Here is a 15,116-nt window from a genome sequence, read left to right as displayed (position 1 = left end):
GTACCATTCTTTTATACTGAGAGTGTTAACACATGATTGGTTAGAAGTGAGTTAATACATGACGCGCTGATTGAGTCTTCCTGGCAGAACTTAAAGCAGCACTCAGTAGCTTCGGGATTTCTTTGCTGTATTCTCGCTTTTTGCTCGCAGGTTTCTCTCTAGAGCTTCCCCCACAGCTTCGGAATAGATATTTGACAACACTGTTGTAAAAACTCGTTGGCGATTCTCAGACACCAGGGGCCTGTACCATGAAGCCGGATTAGGTGGCTAGCCGGCTATGTTTCAGCTTAGTTTCCGCCAACCCTGGGTTTTAGGTACTATGAAAGTAGCTCGGCTTTAATCGGTGTTCGTTGCCATGGTATCTTACGCTGCACGGCTAACCTGCTCCGGGGCAGGTTATGTTCTGGATTCAAGATCTCAGACTGAAGTTTGACCAATCAGCTGAGAGCAAAGAAACATATAGGTGACTTAACTTATTCCAAGTGTTTGTTGCAATGACTTCACCTTTTCTTCCAAATCCGGTGGACATCTCAGCGCAAATTGTTAGACGAGCACTTTGTAAAGAAAGAGTTTTTAGCCTGACAAAATCCCCTTGCCTTTCCTGATAGTTACTTGTATGAAAGATACAGCTTTTCCGCGGAAGGAATGTCTTATTTTGCGAACTTCTTGAGCCGCACATAAATAATTTAACACGTCAAATTCATGCACTTACTGTACCGCAAATGGTATTGCGTTTGTGTTTTTTTTGCAAGTGGTACATAGGCTACTTGCACGGTGGGTGATGCACAGAAGCTGGGGGAAAACACGGTTTGTCGAACCATTCGCAAGGTGGTCCTTGCTCTGCAGGAGTACATGAATAGTTTCATTAATATTGTTCCCCGGACATTTATCGACTATGTCCATAAAAGAGGGCTTTTATAAAATTGCCGGTAAGATATATTGATAGGGTGACATCACATGAACACTTTTTTTTTTTTTTAAAGCACATTTCACAAATGTACTATACAATATAATACATGTTAAGAATTATTTTAAATCTTTATTATTATTCTGTTAATCTTATGATAGGATTCCCTATAGTCTATTGCTCCAGTCTCCACTGCTCTAAGAGAACATGAGGCAGATGTTAATAGGAAATCCTATCACTTCAGGTAGAGATGTGAATTTGTGAGATGATTATTTTCTGTGGGATGAATCTTTAAATTAGTAACATTAACAGATATAAAAATGATCTACGAAACATTTCATCTGCTGATGACTTGTGGTCATGAACGTATGATCACAAGTTTGGATGCTAAATGGCCTGGCTCCAGTGCTTGACTCACGAATTTTCCATGAGTCTGTGTTGTGTCAGCGCTTTGAGGAAAGCAAGTTAAATTTAGTACAGTACAAAACAGTTAATTTGAACTGAGCTAGAAAAACCTACACAATAACCCCCTGACCTCAGACAGGGCCACAGCACCGCTTCAATGTGGCCCTCAGTAAAACCAGAGTGAAGATCGAGATGACCTTTGGCCTCCTAAAGGCACATTTCAACTGTGTTCAGCCCTTAATAGTCACCAGAGCGGGCATCACAGATAGTGGCTGCATGTGCCATTCTGCACAATATAGCCACCAGTAGACAGGAGCGAGAAACACCACAAAACCAGCTTCTCCCCGATGAAACTGACCCGATCACACTTGACCACTCAGCTGGTGCAGATGTAGATGCAATCACCATACAATATTACACTTAATAAAAGCACAATGAAACTGCAGATAAGTCTCAAACTGTTTTATTGGTTTTGTGGGATGAGAGGGAGAAAGAGAGCAAGAGAAAGTTTCATTAATAAATATTCATACTAAAGTGTTACTTGGTTAAATAAGTTCACATACTGAGATCAGTTTTATTCAGCTGTTTGATCTCCATTTTTTTTTCTCAGCTCACAGTCAGCTCCTAGTGTGCAGTCTAGTTCAAGTCTCCTTTAGTGTGCTGTCTAGTTCAAGACTCCTTTAGTGTGCTGTCTAGTTCAAGTCTCCTTTAGTGTGCAGTCTAGTTCAAGTCTCCTTTAGTGTGCTGTCTAGTTCAAGACTCCTTTAGTGTGCAGTCTAGTTCAAGACTCCTTTAGTGTGCAGTCTAGTTCAAGTCTCCTTTAGTGTGCAGTCTAGTTCAAGACTCCTTTAGTGTGCTGTCTAGTTCAAGACTCCTTTAGTGTGCTGTCTAGTTCAAGACTCCTTTAGTGTGCTGTCTAGTTCAAGACTCCTTTAGTGTGCTGTCTAGTTCAAGACTCCTTTAGTGTGCTGTCTAGTTCAAGTCTCCTTTAGTGTGCAGTCTAGTTCTAGACCCCTTTAGTGTGCAGTCTAGTTCAAGACTCCTTTAGTGTGCAGTCTAGTTCAAGACTCCTTTAGTGTGCAGTCTAGTTCAAGTCTCCTTTAGTGAGCAGTCTAGTTCAAGACTCCTTTAGTTCAAGACTCCTTTAGTGTGCAGTCTAGTTCAAGACTCCTTTAGTGTGCAGTCTAGTTCAAGACTCCTTTAGTGTGCAGTCTAGTTCGAGACTCCTTTAGTGTGCAGTCTAGTTCGAGACTCCTTTAGTGTGCAGTCTAGTTCAAGACTCCTTTAGTGTGCTGTCTAGTTCAAGACTCCTTTAGTGTGCTGTCTAGTTCAAGACTCCTTTAGTGTGCTGTCTAGTTCAAGTCTCCTTTAGTGTGCAGTCTAGTTCTAGACCCCTTTAGTGAGCAGTCTAGTTCAAGACTCCTTTAGTGTGCAGTCTAGTTCAAGACTCCTTTAGTGTGCAGTCTAGTTCAAGTCTCCTTTAGTGTGCAGTCTAGTTCAAGACTCCTTTAGTGTGCAGTCTAGTTCTAGACCCCTTTAGTGAGCAGTCTAGTTCAAGACTCCTTTAGTGTGCAGTCTAGTTCTAGACCCCTTTAGTGAGCAGTCTAGTTCAAGACTCCTTTAGTGTGCAGTCTAGTTCAAGACTCCTTTAGTGTGCAGTCTAGTTCGAGTCTCCTTTAGTGTGCAGTCTAGTTCAAGACTCCTTTAGTGTGCAGTCTAGTTCAAGTCTCCTTTAGTGTGCAGTCTAGTTCAAGTCTCCTTTAGTGTGCAGTCTAGTTCAAGACTCCTTTAGTATGCAGTCTAGTTCAAGTCTCCTTTAGTGTGCAGTCTAGTTCAAGACTCCTTTAGTGTGCAGTCTAGTTCAAGACTCCTTTAGTGTGCAGTCTAGTTCAAGTCTCCTTTAGTGTGCAGTCTAGTTCAAGTCTCCTTTAGTGTGCAGTCTAGTTCAAGACTCCTTTAGTGAACAGTCTAGTTCAAGACTCCTTTAGTGAACAGTCTAGTTCAAGACTCCTTTAGTGTGCAGTCTAGTTCAAGACTCCTTTAGTGTGCAGTCTAGTTCAAGACTCCTTTAGTGTGCAGTCTAGTTCAAGACTCCTTTAGTATGCAGTCTAGTTCAAGACTCCTTTAGTGTGCAGTCTAGTTCAAGTCTCCTTTAGTGTGCAGTCTAGTTCAAGACTCCTTTAGTGTGCAGTCTAGTTCAAGACTCCTTTAGTGTGCAGTCTAGTTCAAGACTCCTTTAGTGTGCAGTCTAGTTCAAGTCTCCTTTAGTGTGCAGTCTAGTTCAAGACTCCTTTAGTGAACAGTCTAGTTCAAGTCTCCTTTAGTGTGCAGTCTAGTTCAAGACTCCTTTAGTGTGCAGTCTAGTTCAAGACTCCTTTAGTGTGCAGTCTAGTTCAAGACTCCTTTAGTATGCAGTCTAGTTCAAGTCTCCTTTAGTGTGCAGTCTAGTTCAAGTCTCCTTTAGTGTGCAGTCTAGTTCAAGACTCCTTTAGTGTGCAGTCTAGTTCAAGTCTCCTTTAGTGTGCAGTCTAGTTCAAGTCTCCTTTAGTGTGCAGTCTAGTTCAAGTCTCCTTTAGTGTGCAGTCTAGTTCAAGACTCCTTTAGTGTGCAGTCTAGTTCAAGACTCCTTTAGTGTGCAGTCTAGTTCAAGTCTCCTTTAGTGTGCTGTCTAGTTCAAGACTCCTTTAGTGTGCAGTCTAGTTCAAGACTCCTTTAGTGTGCAGTCTAGTTCAAGTCTCCTTTAGTGTGCAGTCTAGTTCAAGACTCCTTTAGTGTGCAGTCTAGTTCAAGACTCCTTTAGTGTGCAGTCTAGTTCAAGTCTCCTTTAGTGTGCAGTCTAGTTCAAGTCTCCTTTTGTACAGGGCCCTGACTGAGTCTGTTTCCACCTGAAACATAATTCCACCACAAACATGATCATTACAAGTTTTCTGGAGGCTCATCAAAATCACAAAAAGTTCCTTGATTTCCTACAAACACAGGACTGACTGTAATTTATGTCAAGGGTTTTAAATCCTTACACATTTCTTCTGAAGCCCATTGAGGTAGAGGCCTCAGTTTCTGTGGCAGGTTGTGAAAAATCCTACAATAAAAGAGATGTGTAAGGGCCAGTCCCTTTTTTATGCCACACATTCAAATGTTTGCCATAGTAAAAATGATTTGCTCTTATCATCCGATCGTGGTTGTATCTCGCTATTAGTGTTACTCGATCTTAGTGCTGCGTTTGACACCATTGACCACAACGTTCTTTTAAATAGATTAGAACATTATGTTGGCATTACGGGAAATGCACTAGCATGGTTTAAATCATACTTATCTGACCGTTATCAGTTTGTAGCAGTAAATGATGAGATGTCTCATCGATCACAAGTTCAGTATGGCGTACCACAAGGCTCAGTACTAGGACCGCTGCTGTTCACTCTGTACATGCTACCATTAGGAGATATCATTAGGAAACATGGCATTAGCTTTCACTGTTATGCTGACGATACTCAGCTGTATATTTCTTCAAAACCTAACGAAACTTATCAATTCATAAAATTAACGGAATGCATAGCAGATATAAAAAATTGGATGACTCGTAATTTCCTACTTCTAAATTCTGAAAAAACAGAGATTCTAATTATTGGACAAAAAACTTCCTCACGTAATAACCTAGAATACTGTCTAACACTTGATGGCTGCTCTGTTAAGTCTTCGTCGTCGGTTAGGAACCTGGGTGTGCTCTTTGATACCAATCTTTCATTTGAAAGTCACGTGTCTAGTATCTGTAAAACTGCATTTTTCCATCTTAAAAATATATCGAAATTACGCCATATGCTTTCAATGGCAAATGCGGAACAATTAGTTCATGCGTTCATGACCTCAAGGCTAGATTATTGCAATGCTCTACTGGGTGGTTGCCCTGCACGTTTAATAAACAAACTACAGCTGGTTCAAAACGCAGCAGCTCGAGTTCTTACCAGAACCAGGAAGTATGACCATATTAGCCCGGTTCTGTCAAAACTGCATTGGCTCCCTATTAAACATCGCATAAATTTTAAAATATTGCTGATTACTTACAAAGCACTAAATGGTTTAGCTCCGCAGTACTTGAGCGAGCTCTTAACGCATTATAGTCCGTCACGTCTATTGCGATCTCAAAATTCCGGCCAGTTGATAATACCTAGAATATCAAAATCGACTGCTGGCGGTAGATCCTTCTCCTATTTAGCACCAAAACTCTGGAACAGTCTTCCTACCATTGTCCGGGAAGCAGACACACTCTGTCAGTTCAAAGCCAGATTAAAGACACATCTCTTTGACCTAGCTTTCACATAATACATTATAGACTTCTATAATTTAATGTTAGGCTGCATAGATTAGGTCAGCCGGAACCGGGAACACTTCCCAAAAATCCTGATGTACTCGTTACATCATAAGAAGAATGGCATCTACGCTAATTTTAGTGTCTGTGTTTATCCCGAGGTTTTCCTGCAGCCTGCCGGATCCAGGCCGTATCCAGATCTGACGAAGGACCTTCGCCTGGACCGATGACAACGCAGTGCTGAAGTGCCAACTAGTCTCTCCCTATGGAGGATCCCTCTACCACTCTACAGATAAGGCGTTGTCGGGAAATTCGTTTCGCGTTCCTACCCCAAAGCAACAAAATAAAATAAAATTCTTTATCAAAATTTATAAGGAAAGACCAGTACTTTGTTTAGGCTTGGCTTGTAGGGAATTCCAAACCTGCGTATTTTCAAACGCACATAACTATAGAACCCACTCTAAATGCGCATGTGAACGCCATCAGCGTTTCTCACAGGTTCGCGTTTAAAGTCTGTGTAGAGGGAATGGTGTCGTCTTAGCGGCCCCTAATTTAATAACAAATGATCGTTGCGACGGAAGCAAATCAATCAAAACTAACTTTAGATGGAAAATAACTTAACTCTGCTATAAAGCCAAAACAATCTCTGTTACCTTAAATTATACGCTTATCTCTGTGAAGCTGCTTTGAAACAATCTACGTTGTTAAAAGCGCTATATAAATGAAGATGACTTGACTTGACTTAAAAAGCCCAGTGCATTCACATCAGCAACTGTCTGAGAACACACAGACAGAGTGTCTTCATTTCCTCCACACTAATAAATAAAAATAGGCCAATGTAAAGCATAACTGTTGTAAAGCAGGTTATGTTTCTGGTGTTCTGTCTGCTGCATACTGACCTCTGTGTGGGAGACTGTGTGTGTGTGTGTGTGTGTGTGTGCTGGCTTCAACAGGGACACTGTTGCCTACTAAGAGCCAACTCCTCCGCCACAGTGTATTCTGGTTTTCTGAATTTAACTCTTTATTTCTGTTTGCTGCAAACAAGTGTTTGTGATCAAATGTTCACAAAAGTAATAAAAGGTTGTGGTAAATACTCACCACTTTGAATTATTATTTTTATATTTTGTCTTTATCTGCTGCCAAGAACATTTGGAGTTGGGGTTGCATCTAAAAATCAAGGAATATTAATCTTTCTTAGTACATACATGTACATTTTTTATATATTATACAAATAGGCTATAGGGTATAGTAAACATATAGGCTACACATACATATACATAATTTTACATAAATATAGAACGTATTTGTTTAACTTACACATTAACAATCAGCAATCTTTCTCCAACAGTCTTCTCTTGCTTTGGCAGCAGAGACCGTATTGTTTCGAGCTTGAAATACATATTTAAATTCATCGTAATTCTGAATAATTATCTCTTGCTCCTCCGCGGAAAAATATAACGCTCTCGCTCTACCCGCGATTGGCTGTTCAGTGTCGACGTCACTCTTTTATGTGCACGCGCGCGTGGAGTAATCATAGCTTAAAGATCAAAGCCTGAGTTGACAGAGAAAGTTGATGAGCTGCATCATGGTACCAATAAAGCCTGATTGCATCGGTTTGGATTTGTCAACTCAAAACCAATCCTGTAACCCCGAGTTTGTTCAGCTACCTTCATGGTACAGGCCCCAGAGGCTATAGATCAACGACATCAAAGCAGATGGGACATTCTTTAAAACGTCTTCTTCATTCGGGTTCGAACAGCGTGAGGGAGCGTAGTAATGACAGCATTTTAGCAGATTTCTTTTGGCCGTAAAGCAATTGTTTACATCGCGAGACCTGATATCACGCGATACTTCCTGACGCGGCGGCCGGTGGCCCGCCGGCTCAAAGTTGCAAGTGCGGATTTTCCACTCACGGGCACCAGGGGGTGCGAAACGACCACCATTCAACCCGAAATAAGTAATATAACCATTCCAATGACTCCGAAGCTGTTCAGTTAAGGTAAAAAAGTTACTTAGTTCACCTTTAACGCTAAGCTTACATTGACCTTTTTTTTGCACTCAAAGTTCTCTATTCTGCTCTCGCTAGACTACAAAAGATGAAAAACAATTGATACAAATATTAATTTGTCCCTTGTGCAATCAGATTGTTAAATACTCAGAATAGTAAATATTAATATTTTAAATGTATATGTAGCCTACTGTTGTGTGTTCTTATTTATTTTGTTTTATATTGTGATCTATATTTTATGTTTCTACTACGCTGCATAAAAATTGCCTGCAAGGAATCTTAATAAAGTTGAACTTGAACTGGCGCTTTAGTGAATTTATTTATTTTTATTTTTTGAAAAAAGAAGGAAAAAAAACAACAACAACAAAACTCTCGTAGGGGAAGAAAATATAGGCTATATGCGTATACAAATGTTGTCAATATACAAAAAAAGTATTAACCAAGCAGAAAACAAAACAAAACAAAAAAACAAAGAGGGGGAGCTACTTCCTAATACATAAATCAAAGGCAAAAAGGAAATAAAATTAACATTTGGAGCGTCACACACACACAATGGCATGTTACTGAATGGTGACATGAGAAGGAGAAAAGATCGTCACAGGATCAATATCATCCCGCCGGATAGCCTGAATCCATTTCCGTGGGGTCTGGGGGGTTAGTGCGCGTGCACATGAAGGGTGTGTGTGGAGGAGAGAGAAGCATGAAGTTTGAATTATGGCCGAAACACGACCAATGAGACGACGTTCAGATGAACAATTGCAAAGTAGAGGGACAAGGATAAGGAACGCGCAAAGTACCGAATTTACATCGGAAAAACCTTCGAAAGGTGGGAGAACTCTGCCGGCAGAAGGGATTACAATCCGACACTCAGTTGCTCTGTTTTTGCAGAACAGGTCAATCCATTTTTCTTTCTAAACAGACGTTCATGTTCGCCAAACCAACACAAGGATGTAATTAGCTAGATCTATGCAGTCAGCGTTAACTTTGGTGAATACAACATATGTTTCTAGCAGCTAGCGATCAATCTCCATACAATATACAACAAATAAAAAACAGCTATAATACAGATGAGCAAATGCTATTTGAATGCTATTCTGAATATTTGATCCCTTACTCCAAATGCACTCATTGTTAATAAAATGATTACAGACTATAATCTAGATGTGCTGTGTTTGACAGAAACCTGGCTAAAACCAGACAATTATATTACTTTAAATGAGTCCAAGATTACTGTTATAAACATGAGCCTCGTCTGAAAGGCAAATGTGTTGCTGTAATATCTTCAGGATTACTCAGAGGTCTAGTTTCAAATATAGTTATTTTGAAGTGTTGGTTCTTTATGTAACACTATCTAGTGTAAATCATAAATCACGTTTGAGATTTGTGCTGGCTACTGTATACAGGCCACCAGGGCACCATACAGACTTTATCAAATAATTTTCTGACTTTCTATCAGAGTTAGTATTGGCTGCAGATAAAGTCCTACAGTAATTGTTGGATAATGAAAATGACACATTGGCATTTTAAACGTTATTGGGGTTAGAGAACACGTGTCTTAATCATATTTTATATCTAATATTATCACATGGAATAGATGTTGATGCCGTTGAAATTCTGCAGCAGAGTGATGACATCTCAGATCATTATCTAGTCTCATGTAAATTACATTTAGCCAAGGCTGCAAAGCCGACTCCGTGTTTCAAATATGTGAGACCTATCACTTCTGCTACTAAAGATTGCTTTATCAATAATCTTCCTGATCAGTTTCATCATCTCAGCATCCCAGATAGCTAAGATGAACTTGATATTGCAACAGAAACGTTTAACTTTCTCTTTTCCAGCACTTTAGACACAGTTGCTCCGTTAAATAAGATTAAAGAAAATAGTCCAACTATTTGGTGTTTCGTACTATTTTAGTGTTTCGTAGCAGTCTGAGCATAGCTTACGAAACTTCCCCATTTCGCCGAGCTTTAACCCAAAAACAGAAATTCAGAGAGAGAGAGAGAGAGAGAGAGAAAATCAGCAAAAGACAACTAGCAGACAACTGACTGACAGAAGGCTAAAAGGTCCCAAAACTGCCACCAGAGAGAAGAAAGAAGAACTCTAAGTGAGTACAGATATAATACAATACAAAATATCTACAATCAACTACCTTTATTTTGGGGAAAAGATTTGCCCAAAACTGAGTTTGAACAAATTAAGCTACAGTTAAAGGGCTAACTCCAGTGGATATTAACATATTCATAAAACAACACCAACAACAACCAACTGCCAGCAACTGTCAGAATATTTGAACAATGACAGAATCAATACCCATAACATACCCATCCAAAGCTACCAATGAGATCCTAAAGAAAAGACACAAAGAAAATCTCCTCAAGAACAGTCCAGAAAGCCTGTGTTACGTCAGAAACGAGGATACAAAATGCAAGTGCAAAAACTCTTTATTGAAAGTCAATAAATGATGATGATGATGATGATGATGATGATGATGAAATCCGGGGAATGCAGGCGGTGGCGCAGGGACTTCGATGGTCAGACACGGAGTGATGTGATCCAGACATGTAACGTAATCCAACTAGACGAGAAACAGGAACACAGGAACTCCAGACGGGACACGAGGCACAGGAACAGGATCAGACAACAACAGAGACTTCATGCAACGATCTGACAACGGAGATGAGAAAGCAGTGAGCATATATAGGGAATGAGATGAGTGGCAGCTGGTGATGATGAGTGATTGCAGCTGGCTACTGATCAATGGTAACGATCCAGACACACCCACTCACACACTCACACACATGTAAACAACAAGGCACGAGACTAGAGAGAGACATTGGATCTATGAACCGTGACAGTACCCCTCCCCCTAAGAACGCCTCCTGGCGTTCCCAGGTCCCCTTACCTGCCGATTGTAATCATCGATAAGGGAGTGATCCAGAATGTCTCTAGCAGGTACCCAACTTCTCTCCTCTGGACCGTAACCTTCCCAGTCCACCAAGTACTGAAATCCGCGTCCCCTCCGCCTTGAGTCCAGCACACGATTGACCGAATAAGTGGGTTCCCCATCTACGAGTTGCGGCGGGGGAGGAACCGGGATTGGCGGATTAATACGAGAATGAAATACGGGTTTAATTTTGGATACATGAAAGACGGGGTGAACCCTCCTGTACGCTGGAGGTAGGTTGAGGCAGACTGCCACCGGACTAATGATCTTGGTGACAGTAAACGGGCCAATGAATTTGGGAGCAAGTTTATTAGACACGGAACGGAGAGGAATGTTCTTGGTAGAAAGCCACACTTTTTGACCAGCGACGTATACGGGAGGCCTAGACCGGTGGCGATCGGCTTTGGCCTTGGTGCGCAACCCCACCTGGAGTAGAGTCTCGCGGGCTCTAGTCCACGTGCGGTGACACCTCTGGACGAAGGCGTGAGCGGAGGGGACCGCGACTTCGGATTCCAGACTAGGAAAAATTGGTGGCTGGTAACCTACACTACACTCAAACGAAGATAGGCCCGTAGATGACACTGGCAACGTGTTGTGGGCGTACTCCACCATAGAAAGTTGTTGACTCCACGAGGAAGGATTCTTGGAAACTAAACATCGTAACGTTCTTTCCAAATCCTGGTTGGCTCTCTCAGTTTGGCCATTGCTCTGGGGGTGAAACCCTGAGGACAGACTGACAGTCGCCCCCAGAAGCTTACAAAATTCTCGCCAAAATTTGGACACAAACTGGGGTCCCCTGTCAGAAACCACGTCTATCGGGAGGCCATGTAACCGAAAGACGTGGTCAACGACAATCACCGCTGTCTCCTTGGCTGAGGGTAATTTGGGCAAGGGAATGAAATGAACCGCCTTCGAGAACCGGTCCACCACGGTCAAAACTACCGTGTGACCCTGAGAGGGTGGGAGGGCGGTAACAAAATCTAGAGCGATATGGGACCAGGGTCTCGAAGGGACCAGCAGCGGTTGGAGTAACCCATCTGGAGGTCGATTGGAAGTCTTACCAGTGGCACAAACTGAGCAAGCCAAAACAAAATTGTGAATGTCACGAGCCATGAGAGGCCACCAGAATCGTTGCTTGACTAAAAATCTAGTGCGACTGACTCCTGGATGACAAGCCACATTGGAAGAATGCCCCCACTGAATGACGCTGGACCTCAGACCCTCAGGCACAAATAAACGATTCGGTGGGCAACCGACCGGAGGCGTTACCCCTTCTAAGGCCTTCTTGACCTTCGATTCGACCTCCCATACGAGTGTGGAGATGAATAGAGTCTCCGGTAAAATGCACTCGGGAGTAGACGGGCGTTCGGAACGATCAAAAATGCGCGATAAAGAATCGGGTTTGATGTTTTTAGAACCCGGGCGGTACGAAAGAGTAAAATCAAAACGACCGAAAAAAAGTGCCCACCGAGCCTGCCTGGAGTTCCATCTTTTAGCAGTCCGAATGTATTCTAAGTTCTTGTGATCAGTCCAAACGATAAAAGGTACCCCCAACCCTTCTAACCAGTGCCGCCACTCTTCCAATGCTAACTTGACTGCCAACAACTCTCTGTTCCCAATGTCATAATTGCGTTCGGCAGGAGATAGACGATGAGACAAAAACGCGCAAGGATGCATCTTGTCGTCTGAAAGAGAGCGCTGGGATAACACTGCTCCTACCCCCACCTCTGACGCATCGACCTCCACCACGAACTGACGTGATGGATCAGGGGTTGTCAGAATAGGGGCTGAAACAAAGCAACCCTTCAGTTTGGCAAACGCAGCCTCGGCTGCGTCTGACCACCTGAACGTCGTTCTGGGGGAGGTCAAGGCGGTCAGAGGTGCGGCTAGTTGGCTGAAGTTGCGAATAAAACGCCGGTAGAAATTGGCGAACCCCAGAAATCTCAGTAGGGCCTTACGAGACTCTGGACTTGGCCATTCCACCACAGCCTTGATCTTCTCAGGATCCATGCGCATTCCCTCAACCGACACGATGTACCCTAGGAATGGAACAGACTGCGCATTTCTCCGCCTTGACAAAAAGCCCATTCTCTAGCAACCTCTGAAGCACTCGTGGGACGTGCTGCACGTGTTCCTGGAGAGAAGAAGAAAAAATCAGTATGTCGTCCAGGTAGACATATATGAACTGATCTATCATATCTCGCAGCACGTCATTGACAAGTGCCTGGAAGACCGCTGGACTGTTGGAAAGCCCGAAAGGCATAACCAAGTATTCAAAGTGTCCCCTGGGGGTGTTAAACGCGGTCTTCCACTCATCCCCCTCCCTGATGCGGACCAAATGATAAGCATTACGTAAATCCAATTTTGTGAAGATGGACGCTCCCTGCAACCTCTCGAAGGCTGAAGACATCAACGGCAAAGGATAAGTATTCTTTACCGTGATGTTGTTCAACCCCCGGTAGTCAATACAAGGTCGCAGAGACCCGACCTTCTTCCCCACAAAAAAGAACCCCGCCCCCGCTGGAGAAGAGGAAGGGCGGATGAACCCCGTTGCTAGAGAATCAGAAATATATTTCTCCATAGCCTCCCTCTCTGGTGTCGAGAGTGAATATAACTTGCCCTTGGGCGGAGCTGTACCTGGTAATAACTCTATGGCACAGTCATAGGGACGATGCGGAGGGAGAGAAGCAGCCCGAGACTTACTGAACACTTCCTTCAGGTCCAGGTACTCCGCGGGCACGTTAGACAGATCCACTGCCTCCTCCTGCAACACAGGGACAGAAACAGACGGACAGGCAGACACTAGACAAGACTTATGACACTGATTACTCCACGAAGACACAGACTTGAGCTGCCAGTCCACTTTAGGGTTGTGACGGGTGAGCCAAGGGTGACCAAGGACAATGGGTGCAAGGGGAGTGTCCAGGATATAGAAGGAGATGATCTCGGTGTGGTTGTCTGATGTGATGAGGGTGATGTCTTCTGTGGCGAAAGTGATGGTGGGAAGTTCTTGTCCATTAAGTGCGTGTACAGCAATCTGATGTGTGAGGGGTCTGAGGGGAATCTTGAATTGACGTGCGAATGAGTGATCCATGATATTACCTTCTGCCCCGGAATCCAAGAGTGCTTGACAATCGTGGGTGAGTGTTGACCATCTCAGTCTTACCGGAAGGAGGGTAGATGTTGATGAGGTCTTCTCGGCGGAGATCCCACCCGATAGCCTCATACTTACTATCGGGCTTGGCCTTTTACCGGACAGTTGTAAGCATAGTGTCCGGTTCCTCCACAGTATAGGCAAAGGCCCTGGGACCTCCGCCTTTCCCTCTCCTCCCGGGAAAGCCGAGCTCGACCCACCTGCATGGGCTTGTGATCGTCGACGGGGCTGACCACGTCCCCGCCTCAAAATCGTGGACCCTCGGCACCTGCCAGAGGGCGTCTACACGTGGCGTGACCTCCAACTCGGGATAGTCGAGCATCAACTCTGAGGGCTAAAGCGATGAGATCATTAAGAGACTGAGGCAAGTCCAAAGCGTAGATCTCTCTCTGGACGCGGTCAGCCAGCCCATGCAGGAACATGTCCCACTGCGCCTCCTCGTTCCATTTGCTCTCCGCTGCCAGGGTCCGGAACTCGATCGAAAAGTCTGACTCTGATCTCTCTCCTTGACGTAAATCAGCCAGCATTCCTGCAGCTTCTCTTCCACCGACCGCCCGGTCGAAAACTCTTTTCATCTCAGCGGAGAGCTCCTGGAACGAGGCGCAGCATGGATCTTCATTCTCCCACACCGCCGTTCCCCATAAAGCCGCTTTCCCAGTCAGAAGGGTGAACACAAAGGCGACCTTGGATCGCTCGGTCTGGAAAGTCTTGGGTTGGAGAGAAAAATGCATGGAACACCGGGTTAGAAAAGCTCTGCAAAATTTTGGATCACCTGAATAGGGCTCTGGGGCTGGTAGGCGTGGCTCCGACTGGGATGGGCTGTCTGATGGTGTGGGAGGAACGGCCGGTGTGGGCGGCGCAGTGGGAGCTTGTAGCTGTTGGATCTGCCGGGTGAGCTTAGACACCTGCGCCACTAACGCCTGAACAGCGCGACCAGTATCGTTTAAATTCTTCTCTTGAATGTCCAGACGAGCCATACTGTTACTCAAACAGTCCTCCATGGTCGGCGCTGATGTACTTGCTGTATCCATTCTTGGTCAGATCGTTCTGTTACGTCAGAAACGAGGATACAAAATGCAAATGCAAAAACTCTTTATTGAAAGTCTATAAATCATGATGATGATGATGAAATCCGGGGAATGCAGGCGGTGGCGCAGGGACTTCGATGGTCAGACACGGAGTGATGAATGAAGTGCAGCGTGCTCTGATGAGTGAAGACGTGATCCAGACATGTAACGTAATCCAACTAGACGAGAAACAGGAACACAGGAACTCCAGACGGAACACGAGGCACAGGAACAGGATCAGACAACAACAGAGACTTCATGCAACGATCTGACAACGGAGATGAGAAAGCAGTGAGCATATATAGGGAATGAGATGAGTGGCAGC

Source organism: Squalius cephalus (genome assembly GCF_949319135.1).
Source record: "Squalius cephalus genome assembly, chromosome: 23".
Classification (NCBI taxonomy): domain Eukaryota; kingdom Metazoa; phylum Chordata; class Actinopteri; order Cypriniformes; family Leuciscidae; genus Squalius; species Squalius cephalus.
This window is presented reverse-complemented; position numbering follows the sequence as displayed.